General features: G+C 42.7%; 1 protein-coding gene across 1 annotated transcript in view; it reads left to right on the top strand.

Annotated features, from left to right (window-relative positions):
• Positions 1-13,931, top strand: part of agbl1 (AGBL carboxypeptidase 1) — a gene marked incomplete at both ends in the record, with an annotated part of 253,871 nt that overhangs the window by 104,895 nt on the left and 135,045 nt on the right. The window lies entirely within an intron of this gene.

Raw genomic sequence — 13,931 nt, 5'->3', positions numbered from 1 at the left:
TATGCCACTACTCTCTCCTCCCTGCCATGCCATACCTGACCCAGCACTGCGCCGTTGCCCACGCTATTGGCATCTGTGTCCAGGATAAAGGGTAGGGCAGGGTCAGGGGTGGGGGGTGGGGGGGTACTGGGGCCAACACCAAGGCCCTTTGCAATGCACTGAAAGCAGCCTGACACTCCATGCAAACTCTCTGCCCTCTGGCAGTAGGCAAAAGACTGGAACAGTCAGACAGAAAAATCCCCTCACAAACCTCTGACAGTATGATGCTAGTCCGAGGAAGCTCTTAAGCTGCCGTATGTCTGTGGGGGTGGGCCACTCTTTCACTGCCTGGACCTTGTTCGTCACTGTGTTTCCCTCCCCTCTGAGCTGGTGACCCAGGAACGTGATCTCTCTCTGCATGAAGCGACACTTTTGTGGGTGGAGCTTCATCCCAGCAGCTGCCAGTCTTTCCAAGATGCACCTCAGGGTATCCAGAGCTGCTTGGAAAGACCCTCCATGGACCAGGATGCTGTCCATGTATACGACACACACCTGGTCCATGAGCCTCTCAAAAGTGGCGGGGGCATTGCATAGGCCAAAAGGGAGTACCCGAAACTGCCACAGACCCTTATTTGTGGTGAATGCTGTTTTGAGCCGGGCAACAGGGGAAAGGGGCACCTGCAGTAGCCGCTTCATAGGTCCAGAGCTGAAAAACACGAAGACCCTGCCACAGCATTCAGTGTTTCATCGATACGAGGCAGGGTGTACACGTCCTTCTTGGTTACCTCGTTGAGTGGCCTAAAATCCCCACAACACCTCTCCCTTGTGTTTTCTTTGGGGCCATCATTACTGGGGAGGCCCAGGGGCTTGCAGAGGGTTCAATGATACCTACCTGTTGCATCTCCAACAGGGCTAGATCTGCTGCCACCTTACGGGCCAGTGGAAGGTGACGGGCCCTCATCCTTATTGACCTTGCATCCCATTTGACGATGTTTTGATCTGTGACCCACGTCGTCTTCACTTCGGGCAAAATGTATTTTAAATCAGACAACACCTCCCACAGCTGGTTCTGTTCCTCTGAACTAAGACTCTCACAGTTCCTTCCCCATAGTGCTCTAATAGCAGCCAGTCTGCCTTCCTCCCTCGTCTCAGGGGGTCTGATCGTGTTCTCAGGGGGGCACATGACAAGGTGGGGTGCCAGTGTGTGGTGGGTGAGGGGGGGGAGCAGGCTCTACCGTGGCGTGCGCGCTAGCGGCGACCAATGGATCCTTGATGACTGACATCACTGCGGTAAGAGCTGGAGATGGGGTGTGGTAAATTGGCCTGGGGGTTATGCGGATTGTACAGCCGCCAGGGAACTGCATGATCCCTTTTCCAAAGTCCACGACACAACCTAACTCCCTCAAAATAGCCGACCTGAGGATACAGGGGTCTTCAACAGTCGTGACCAACACTGGATGGCACACAGTATTTTCCCCGGTCAGTGGTGCTTGGAAGAATTGTTCCCTGGAGAGCTCCCCTTGTATGTCAGGTGGCGTGTGCATACGTCCTACGAGTGAGTCCCTCAATGTAATTTGCCAATGTCCATAATGATTAATTTGGCTGTCTGCGCCGGTTGTTCAGTTCGGAGCACAGCAGACTCTGTCCCATATTTTCGCCAAAATGACGGTGCAGAGCCCCGACTAAAGCCCCATAGTTGTGTCTCTCCTGGGCTGAGTAATAGAAGGCACGATAAAGCATTGTCAGTTAAGCAAATCATCAGTGGAAGTGCCCTCTGTTCATTATTCCAGGCCCATGCATGTGCTAATAGTTTGAACTGGGCATGGAAGACTTCCCAGTTAGCTCGCTCCGAATATTTGGAGGTCCAAACTGTTTGTGGGACACTGATGTGGGCAGCGTTGCCCTCTTTGACGTGTGTCCTGGAAGCGCTCAATTCCGCCATGGTTCTCATCTTTTCATTGACTTATCATTGCATGCAGCTCAAAAAAAATGGATAATTAAATGAATTTGTAAATAAAAACCAAGAAGTTGAAAAACGGTGCTAACATTTGAAAAACAAGTGTTCGGTTCATTTATCTTTGTTGCTTTTGGAATTTGCTAAATTAATCTGTTAAATGGGGGGGCGCGGGGGGCAGTTTCTCTGAGAGAGAGGTGCAAATGCAGAAATTTGTTGCAATATTTCACAATTATTTAAAGTAAAATAGTTTGATAGTTTAAAGATCTTTATTTTTAAATCAAAAGACCAAAGACTAGAACCTATAAATCCACACACTTGGCCACTTTAAAAAGAAGGAAATTGCTGTTTATATCATCTATCACTAGTCACTTTAATGCATTGCGTACCTGTTTTGTGTTACCTCTTTGTAGTACATTGCAGTGTTTGTCTTACAACGAGTGTCTATCTTACCATTCAATATTACACCCGGTTGTTGCGGCCCACGGCTATTTAAGATCTCTACTATCAAGTTGACACTATTCACTATCACTATTGTTATTCTCTATATCACACTTTATCTTTCTTTTAGGTAAATCCTTTTATAAATTGTACTAATTAACTCACTTCTTTGCATTTTAGATTTCTGAAATATTGTTTTTAAATACTAATTTTAAATACTCTTTAAATTATGTTTTAAATACTGTTTTTTTGAATCACTACTATGCCCTAACTTTACTTCTTATGTAAAGTTGAGTTGGCTCTCTCAACTAAGAATCCCAGTACTGGTAATGATGCTTGTATTGTTATCAAGTATTTCACAATAAACTTGAAACTATAATTACATATACCTAAGAAAAAAGAGAAAATAGCTTCTATTTTGAAATTGAAAAGCTGTGCAACATGTAGATAAGATCTCAGAATCATAAAGACCATGTTCTTATTCATATGACAAAAAAAAGCAGTTGAACTCTGAAGGTGACATTTGATCGGGGTTCAAATATCTCAGGTCCACTGAAATCTTGCTCTAAAATGTGAACGTGTTTTTGTGAAGTTAGCGCCATCTCATTATGACACACTGCAGTTGAATGAATCAGTGTGTTTACAGTTTGAATTACACATGCCCTGTCAGGACACATCAGAAGGAAGGGGACTCCCAGCCAACTGGGAGCCGCATGGTTATCAGCTGGGAACTGACTGGGAATCTGTTGCTACGCGACTGTCAGCAGACAGGGCTTGGACAGCCTTCTTTTAGTGGCTCCCACTTTAAGTCCTGTAAGTTGTGAGGTGGGGCTCCCATGGATCAGGCTTATCGTTCCAGCACATCCAACAGATGCTCGATCAGATTGGACCCTAACCCCGGCCAGCCACATGAAATAGAAGACAATGTGATTCATCAAGCCAGGCCACCTTCTTTCATTGCTTCATGGTCCAGCTCTGACGCTCACATGCCCATTGTAGGCGCTTTCAGCAGTGGACAGGGGTCAGCATGGGCACTCTGACTAGGCTGTGGCTAGGCAACCCCATACACAGCAAGCTGTGATGCATTGTGTGTTCCGACACCTTTCTATCATAGCCAGTATTAACTTTTTCAGCAATTTGTGCTAGAGTAGCTCTTCTGTGGGATCGGGCCAGGCGGGCTAGCCTTAGCTCCCCACATGCATTAATGAGCCTTGGGCGCCCATTACCCTGTCATCAGTTTACCGGTTATCTTTCCTCGGACCACTTTTAGTAGGTACTAACTAGGGTATGTCAATAATGCAATGTACGCACGTAATGTGCGGCAAGTGAGGTCTCCCCGTTATAGAAGTGCAGGATTTATTATTTACACGTAAACCATTTACACAAAAACACACAGTCCCATTGCAACAGAAAGCAACAGGGAGACAGTGTGACGCGGCATGAGACAGTGGGGTAACAGGTTTTTTTTGGAATGGGACAGAATGGGACAGTCCCTTAGTTGTGTTTAAAAATGTATTTCATACATGTGGGAAGCAAACGAAAATAAATATATCTAAAATAAAAACACGGCATGGGAGCCGGGAACCAGCGTGCACGCAAGGTGCACCGCTGTCTGGAGGAGGAATTTAAAAAAAATTCCACTCCAATTCTCTGAGTTAGATTTACGTTTTTCATTTTCCATACAAGTAAGAAACTAAGGAAACAAAAGAAATCTAAATTGTTCTCTATAATATTTATTATATATTTCTCTATTATAATCACAAGATTTTCATATAGAGGGGCAGGCACGTGCAGGGGGGAAGCGGAGTGCCCGAGCACCTGCAACTTTGCCCCTTGATGCCCCATGGACCCCATGCTGCCCCTTTTTAATCAGATGCGTTTTGTTTTTTTAAGCATGGGCGGTGCATGCGCCTCTGCATGAGCCCCTGTCTCCCTCTCCCTCTGCAATCCTATTTGGGATTATTTTGGTTTTAAACCGGAGAAAGACTGTCTCAGTCTGTCTTTGCAGCACTGGCCCTCCTACCCCGGTAACAGGTGTATCTGAGTGTGCTCTGCACCGCCGCGTTGTTCCTACAATATCTGAACTGAACTGAACCGAACCGAAGAACGAAAGAAAATGAGAAAGCCTGTTTCAGATTGCCGATGATTTCAGATGATTTATTTCTTGTTTTTGAGGATTTCTCCAGACGAGGAGAAAAGCATCGGGCGTGGTTAAAGTGGTGATGTGGAATACCAGTTCCTATTCAGCACACTTTGAATTGCGCTTTACAGGTCATTAAATTAGCAAAATAGAAGGACAAAAATTGCCCAAAAAGAACAACCGCCTATGGACAGCCAATCGCTGGTTGCCGATACATTCGCCCAATCATCCAAGCCTAGTTCTAACCACTGCATACCGGGAACACCCCACAAGACCTATCATTTTGGAGGTTACAGTCATTAAGTTTTTGCACTTTGAAAATTGTGCGCAACATCGGCTCCCAGCCGTATGGCTGCAGTGCATTTTGGGGAAGCAAGCAGCCGCTCTGCTTGTGAGCCATGGACGGAATATCCAGTACATTAATTTAAAACACGGTTTCAAAGGCAGGGTTGGCAGCAGGTTGCAGCTGCTTCCTCTGTCATTTGAACAGGGAAAGTGAAGTTAAATCTTGATCGATCACGACTGTAATCGATTGCAACATGAGGTTTTGAGTATGCCAGTTTGAAGAACATATTATCACCTACATGTTTACAGGTGCAAACATGGAAAACCTGTTCCGAGCTGCGCTTTCTTTGTGTGTAGTGGAAATGTTACCTGTTGGAGGTATGGGTTTTGTGGCCAACAAGGATCAAATATGCATTTATGTTGCATAATTAGCCTAAAAGTATCATTTGATTGATACTTTTGATACATCAAAATTACATGGTAAGACTTGGGAATGTGTCGGTCTAAATGCGTATATGAGAATAATTAACTGGGGTGTACTAACCATGGATTGACATTGTAATAGTTTATAGTTTTAAAGGCTGGTCTCAGATGGAAATGAATTATTTTAATAATGAGTATGGAATTGAAGCCAGCACAAGAGAGACAGATTTACATTAAAATGCACACACAACTTCATAATAAAAGAAAAGATTCATCTGCTTGGATTTAACAATCGCTTTGACTATGTATTGAAATAACGCTTTCTCAGAATACATTAACCGTATGTCTGCATAGTTCTTCTGACTAAATTATATCAGTAAACACTGGGAGATGAATAGGTCAAGCATAACCAGAGGGAGGAATGAATATACACTTCCATAGGACTCTATCGTTACTTTAAAATAGTCACAAGAGCAAATGCAATAGCTGGCGGCTAATGAAAGATAACAGATACGATGAAGGGACGCGCTGAAGCAGAAAAGCTGTGGGAAAATCACTTTAACATGAAGTCCATGAGCCTTGTGTCAACGTGCTGCACACAACGCCTGTAGACATGATGCGTTCCTCGGCAATTTTTGCCTAACAGGGCTGGTTGGGTTGACGTTGGAGAACTGAGATGAACTTCCTTGCAGACCAGCTGGAGCTGGAGCTGTTGGTTGAGTTGTAAGGTTGGTGACGGGTTGACGCACTAAACATTACCTAAGTGAGCCAAACTGTTTCAAATCCCCAATTGCTATTGTTGTTCTGGACCCTAAACCAAGGGGCAGGGGGACTCTTTGTGTATTTGTTTAGGGGCGAAGGTGAAAACAAGGGAGACTAGTTCCCATGGTTTTTAAGGGAGCTTCCTTCATCTTCAGATTCAACAACATTTGCTTTGTACATAAACAGGGGGGTTGAAGGAGGGGGACTACATTTATATGAAAGATCAGCAAATGATGTGACATTAGAAAGACAAACTAGTATACATTTTTTGTACTTCCAAGGAAAAGTGGCTGTCCTCCAAACACCCTAATCTGTGAAAAACAGAAATTTGGCCCAAAGTACTGCTCCAGCACCACCATTGTTCTCTTGCTTTCTCTCACCCTCTCATCTTCTCCCCATCTACAATAACTTGTTTTTCAATGTCCCTTTCTCTCCTTTCGTAATGGCAACCCCCTGCCTTGAGTGGACACACACACACACACACACACACACACACACACACACACACACACACACACACAGTACCTCGTCTCAGCCTCTATGATTTCCCATCACTCCATACATCCCGCTTGCCCATTTACCGCACTATCTGTCCTTTCCTAGCCATATGTGACAGCGCTGATAGCCTTGCACCTTTTTTCTCTTCAAATTGTCCTCCCAGAGTGTTATTCTTTCTTATTCTGCTCTCTTTCTCACTCTCCCCCTCGCTTTCATTTTATCTCCCCTTTTTTCCCTAGAGTGGCATTTCTCTTTCTCTGCCTTTTTTTTAATCTTTCTTGTTGCTCGCACCATCTGTCTTCTTTAAGCAAGGTATGACAGCGGTGATAACCCCACAGCTCTGTCACTCCCTGCCGATTTACTGTTTTTCGGACACATTGGATCTTGCTTTGAATTGCTCTCTCTCTCTCTCTTTCTCTCTCTCTCTATCTATCTGGCCATGACTCTCCATCAAGCTCTCACATACAAACCATTTTTAACGTGATGCGCCGGCGTTCAGCCCGAATTTGACATTGGATGATGTTGGATTAGGAGCCAAGAACGCTGGCTATTGAAGGAGAGATGCCAATTTGAAGGCGGCCTCAAGTCAGTTCAAGTTGTGTTGCAGATTTTCTATGATGTTAGGGGCAGCCGTTACGTCTTTTGGCAAGGAGCTGGCGTTTGTATTGAAGAGGAAAGTGAGAGATGGGGCCTAAACAAGTGAGATAAGATAACACTTTATTGATCCCTGGGGCGGGGGCACTGGCACTGTTCTGCTGACAGAACAGGGCCAGTGCAAGTTAAAAAAAAAGATTAAAAAAATACAAATAAAATCTATATACACATAAACGCAGCCCTAGTAGAGCTGACTATGTTAAACTGTGAGCCCTGTATTAGCAGGTGGTGGGAAGTATTTTATAGTATGCTGGCATAATATGTGCATTAAACATAATATATTATACATTTACATTTACATTTAGTCATTTAGCAGACGCTTTTATCCAAAGCAACTTACAAGGGAGAATAACATTCAAGCTACATTGCGACAGAGACATTAGTGTAACAATAAATACTGCTAGGTAGTGCTAAGTAATTGTAGGTTAGGAGAGGAGGTAAATAGCACTGTAGAATATAGTAGAATAGCACTGATAATAATTAGTAACTCTTAAATTTATTATGTTTATTTATTATGCACCATTTGAGTTTGTGGTCTGGGCTGTACTGCTTATCACTCCCGGCGAGGTGTACAGCAAACATAGCAAACCAGGCAGCAAAAAAGGTAGGGCATGAGGGATCGGCTGCTTAAATAAGAGCGTGGAAGCGTGTGGCACTGTTGAGTTGTCGTTGGTCAGCTCAGGTCCTCCACCTGCTGCCTGGACCCTCTCTGTACCACATTTTTTAAAACAGTTTTTAACTGCCTAGCATATGAGGTATTAGAATTTTTAAATGGCTCTCTTCAATCAGGTATATTTCCTGCAGCATTTGAAACAGTTGTCATTAAACCACTCCTGTAGAAGAGCAATCTCGATGCAACAGTTATTGCCAACTACAGGCCCATTTCCAACCTGCCATCCCTCAGCAAAATACTTGAAAAAACAGTTTACCTTCAGCTTAACAACTATCTAACCTCAAACAGCCTCTTAGACACATCAATCTGGCTTTCGACCTCACCATAGGACATAAACTGCACTTATCAAGGTTCTTGATGATCTGTACATAAACAATGATGCTAAAAAACTGTTCTTCTGCTCCTGGATCTCAGTGCTGCCTTTGACACTGTTGACCATCAGATTATATTAGCGAGATAAAAAAATGGGTCGGCCTATCTGGCCTGGTTCTTAACTGGTTCAAAACCTACCTACCTTTTGTGTCAAACAAAGTGGATATTACATGTGGAGTGCCCCAAGGTTCGATTCTGGGCCCATTATTGTTTAACCTCTATATGCTCCCACTTGCACATATTGTAAAGAAACACAAAATAAATTACTATAATTATGCAGATGATTCACAACTGCACATGTCCCTATCTCCCAATGGCCTACTCCCCATACACTCCCTCACTCAGTGTATTAATGATATCAAGGCATGGATGTCAAATAACTTTTTACGACTGAACAAAGACAAAACAGAAATACTCATCTTTGGTGCAAAGGCTCAAAGACAGAAAATTGCAGCTCATCTCAGTTCTCTGTCCCTGGAGAACAAGAATGAATCCAAAAATCTGGGTGTAATCATAGATGGCGATCTAAGTTTTAGAGCCATATCAATAACTTCACAAAATCAGCCTTCTACCATCTAAAAAACATTTCAAAATTAAGAGGCTTCTTGTACAAAGCAGACTCTGAAAAATGAATCCATCCATTCATAATGAGTAGATTGGACTACTGTAATGGCCTATTCACTGGCCTCCCGAAATCACCTGTGCAGCAGCTACAAAATGTGGCTGCACGCGTTCTCACTGGGACTAAAACATCACACCTGTTCTTAGATCTCTACATTGGCTCCCTGTTAGAACTACAATTGATTTTAAGATTCTGCTACTTGTATATAAAGCTATAAATGGCCTTGCACCTCAGTATATAAAATAAATGCTAATTATACAGGGACCAGCAAGAACTCTCAGGTCCACAGGCAGTGGTCTTTTAACTATCCCTCGTACCAACTCTAAAGCAGGGGAGGCTGCCTTCTGTATCTATGCCCCAAGTAAATGGATTCCCCTACCCAGGGACCTGAGAGAGGCCCCCACACTGAGCACTTTTAAAAGTAGGTTAAAAACCTTGCTGTTCACTACAGTCTATGACTGACTTCTGACTTCTTATGTGTGTGTGTGTGTGTGTGTGTGTGTGTGTGTGTGTGTGCGTGTGTGTGTGTGTGTGTGTGTTTGTATGTTTCCATAAGTAAATTCCATTTCATGCTTCTAGTCTTCCGATGCTTCCTTGGATTTTGAACGCATCCCTCAGTCACACATTTCAGTGGTTTCCAGTGAATGCCGTGACGTACCCTGTGGATTACTGTTTATTGTATTTTTTTTATTAATCCACATGTGGACCACAAATTTAAAATATGAATCAAACACATTATCTAACATCTATCAGGTAAGAAGCTGTATAAATATACACGTAAATCGATAGTTTGGTAACGTCGAACAAGTACAGAATGGCTCGGTCCAACTGGACATTCTCACTCGGAATCTGTACATTTTTAGTAAATAATATGACTTCATAAAGTGCCTTACTGTAACTCTCATCTGGTTCATTTTTGAAGGAGAGCCTTTCTGCAGTGAAGTACATCCAGAGTTTCTGTTATGGTCGATGTTGTGTGTTGTTTCCGTCAATTATGACGTATTTAGGATAGCAGTGTAATTTACTTAAATATTTAATAAAGTTGAGTTCAGTTTTTTAATTGGATTATTATCTCAGTGAGTTCCGTTTCCATGAAATACGACAAACGTGTGATATTTCTGTGGGTAATACTACAGCATGGCTTCTATTTTTCACCTTGAAATTTGAACCCATCACTGAGTCACACATTACAGTGCTTTCAAGGGACGTTCAGTAGACATTCAAGGGTTTCAAGGATTTTCTATCCATTTTTTCATTAATCCGGCAAAGTAATGTGGACCACAGATTTAAAATATCAATCGAGCAGATCATCAGATCGAACAAGACGTGTGACGTGTATTGAATATTGAATATTTATGCTCTGTATGTAGATCGATTTGTTTTAGATTTAAACCTCTTTGTTTCATTCTTGTTACGTTAAAACGACCCCTCAACCGTGTTTCTAACTAATGCCGACTTATGTCTTCCAGATAGTTTTAGCCGGGTTGGACATATTTCGGACTGGCGTACTGGCAAGTTGGTCTTAAAATCGCTCAAAATTTGGTTGGTTTTTCACTCATATCTGCTCTGTATGTGGATCGATTTGGATGAAACTTCAACCACAATGTTTTTGTGACAGCGTGGTTCAAACAAAATGCAAACTGTGTTCGTTTGTGTGTGTGTAATGCCGAAGTTCGATTTCCAGATAATATTAGGCTTCAAAATCCTGACATTTTTTCCAAATTTTCCTTCTTACAATAACAATAATGGGCTGTGATACAATTAGTACGACAACAACTATTTCTACTACTACTACTACTACTACTACTGCTACTGCTAATAATAATTATAATAAAAACTATATCAAGGATAATAGTCTAATGGTATTATTAATCAGGGTAATAATAATAAGTAATAAGGGGAATGTAATGAAAATATAGCATTTATAATTTTAATTCCAAAGCAAAGTATGTAGAGAAAAGTGACAGATGTGGAAGTAGCTCTAGACAACAGCTGTTTTGCATGATGGAAAACAATGGCAAAATACGATTCTGTAAAGATGGCCGGGGCTGGAAAACATCACAGCTCAAAAAGGGCGTAAAAAGGACACCCATCGGCTCACACAAATATAATACACACACGGAAGCAATGTAGAGTGTCCAAATAGCCTAGCCTCTCTTCCTGTCTGTAAAACAATAAAGGTTGTGATGTCCTGTTGGCCTACAGAGTGATTGCTGGGAATGCTCCCGCCTACTTAAATGCTCTTGTAAGAGCACATGTTGCCCCCCGGATGCTGTGCTCATCAAATGAGCGTCGCCTGGCTCTGCCGGCCATACAGCCACGGCAATCCAGGCTATTCTCATTTGTAGTTCCACGTTGGTGGAACGAGCTGCCAAAAATGACCAGAGCGGGGACCTCCCTCTCTGTCTTTAAGAAGCACCTGAAGACCCAGCTCTTCAGTGAGTACCTCCTGTCCTAACCTACAATTACTTAGCACCACCTTGCAGTATTTATTGTTACAAAAATGTTGTTGTTACACTAATCTCTGTCGCAATGTAGCTTGAATGTTATTCTCCCTTGTAAGTCGCTTTGGATAAAAGCGTCTGCTAAATGTAAATGTAAATGTTGTTTCCCGAAGTGTCCAAATGAACCAGGGTCTGCATTATGCCTTGAAGTGTTAGGTGCATGCCCATCAGAGTGAGACGGGGGAGAGACGGGGTCGAGTTTGTCATCGAGTTTGTGGCTCTCCTGTGGATCAGTTGAGGTGTTTCACATCTAGCTGTTAATTGCTTTTCCAGGTGGCAAGGCTGGAGCTGGTGACCAGAACAAAGTTCAGAAACACATGCTTTCACATCTGTTCCTATTTCCAGTAGGCGAGCATTAATCCACAGTTCTGGGGTAACCCCAAAATGGACATTATTAGAGTTTACATTGAAAACCATGTACATTACACAGTCTTAAATACTTGAATTCAGGTCCAGTCAAAGGTATCATAATGCTGGCAGAGGGGTCCTCGGCCCTCTTTTGTAGCATGATGACGTAATTAGGTGCCCTCACATCGGGGCACCTGATTACTTGCTTAAGTAGAAGCTAGGGCACGAATCTTAAAACAGGCGTGATGACGTCAGTCAGTTACGTCAGTTTTGTCCCGCCAGTCTGTGGATTTCAGTATTTCATGCTTTCTGTAATTCAACTCAAATCCTTCTTTAGCCCTGTTGGATAAGGTCAGCTCTTCAATCCTATTCTTCATCCAGGATTGTAAAAACAGCTTCTTTGGAGGGACCATAGGTATGTTCTCTTTTCCTTCACATTCCGATTTCATTTAGTTGTTTTCCGTATTCTATCCGCTTTTAATGTTCTACAGATTGGAATTTATGCCATGTGGGGTGGGGTGGGGTTGGGGACCTGGAGACATGTTTAAACAGGTCGGTGGAGCCAGACATCATGTGAGAGGGGGTGTTTTTAAACATCATGTTGTCATTAAGAAACCATATTTCACATCAAGAAATTTTAATTTCAAAGAAAGATCAAAGGGGTTATTAATTAGGTCATCACGTGGGGTGGGGGTGGTGGCATTTAAACATCACATAGTCATTAAGAAAACACATGTTTTGCTTTCTTTGTGATCAAAGGACAGCTGTAGCCTATTAACATGTAATATCAACCTCTCAACTGGGATCAAGGATACAAGATGTTCACTTCAGAGACTTCAAAGAGATCAAAGATATCAAAGAGATCAAATAGAACAAGGGCATCCTTTGTGCACTTCAAAGGACAGCTCCACTGGAAGCCCCACCCCTTGACCTTTTGACCTCTCAAATTAATCCCGGGTCATCAATCAAATTTGTCACGGTCATCAATCAAATTTTGACAGAAGGCAGTACCTAATACATTCTCAGAGAAACACCAACATTGCCAAATGTGACTGCTCCACCTCCACAAGTCAAGTCAAGTCAAGTCACACTTTATTTATAAAGCACATTTCATACCAGGGCAACACAATGCACTTTACAAAGAAATACAAAAAAGAAAGAGAGAACGTAGTTATCAGCTGGTCATTACTGAAGAATGCCCCTGAAACAACAGCAACAATAAAAGCAACAGCAACAACAAAGACAATAAAAACAACAATAAAAGCGAGTCCAACCACAGTGGCAACAACAGCAACAGCAGCAGCAAGAGAAAAAAACAGCAGCAGCAGCAGCAACAGCCACAGAAACAACAACAACAGCAGCAGCAACATCGACACCATCAGCAACAACAGCAAAACAACATTAAAAACAACAGCAGCAACGCACACGCAAAGACCTCATCGGAACCGGAAGTGGTAGCTCTCACCAGGACCGGAAAAGTCACTCAGGTTAGACATGTAAGAGATTAAATTAAGGTTTAAGGTAAGAGATGGTTAAGTTTACGTAAAGTTTAGGGATTGTTATGTTGAGGAATTATGTTTGAGAAGGTTAAGTTAAGAAATAAGGTCAGAGATGGTTAAGTTTAGGTATAAGGTTAGCAGCAGCAACGACAACACCAGTTAAGGTATAAGTTATATAGCACCAACAACAACACCAGCTGCAATGACAACACCAGCGGCGACTATACCAGCAGCAACAATAGCAGAAACAAAAACAGCAGCAATAGCAGCAGTTACAGTAGTAGCAACAGAAATAGCGCACAAGCGAAGATGTCACCGGGACCGGGAGTGGTAGCTCTCACCTGAACCAGAAATCTCCTCATCCCTATTGAGTCAACAGTGTGTACCATCTCAACTCAACGAAGTAATGCACAGAAAAGACGTCACCGGAACCGGAAGTGGTAGCCCTCACCAGAAACGGAAATTACAACTGTTTGCACCATCTCATCTTAATCTAGTCACAGTCCTTTAATTAGCATCCCTAAATAACAGGTCAAGTTTTCATTCAGACCTCGGGAGGGAGATCCTTTTGACTCTCTCTCTCTCCGAAAACACACCGGCCTTATGATCCTCTCACTGTAATATCACAACAGAAACAACAACAACAGCAAGAGAAATAGCAGCAGCAGCAACATCAACTCCAGCAGCAACAACAATAAAATACAACCGCAAAAAAGTCAACAGCAACACACACGTGAAGACGTCACCGGAACCGGAAGTGGTAGCTCTCACCGGAAC

The sequence above is a fragment of the Zeus faber genome (assembly GCF_960531495.2).
Source record: "Zeus faber genome assembly, chromosome: 6".
NCBI lineage: Eukaryota > Metazoa > Chordata > Actinopteri > Zeiformes > Zeidae > Zeus > Zeus faber.
Note: the sequence above shows the minus strand (reverse complement) of the source record. Positions and strands in the feature narration are given on the sequence as shown.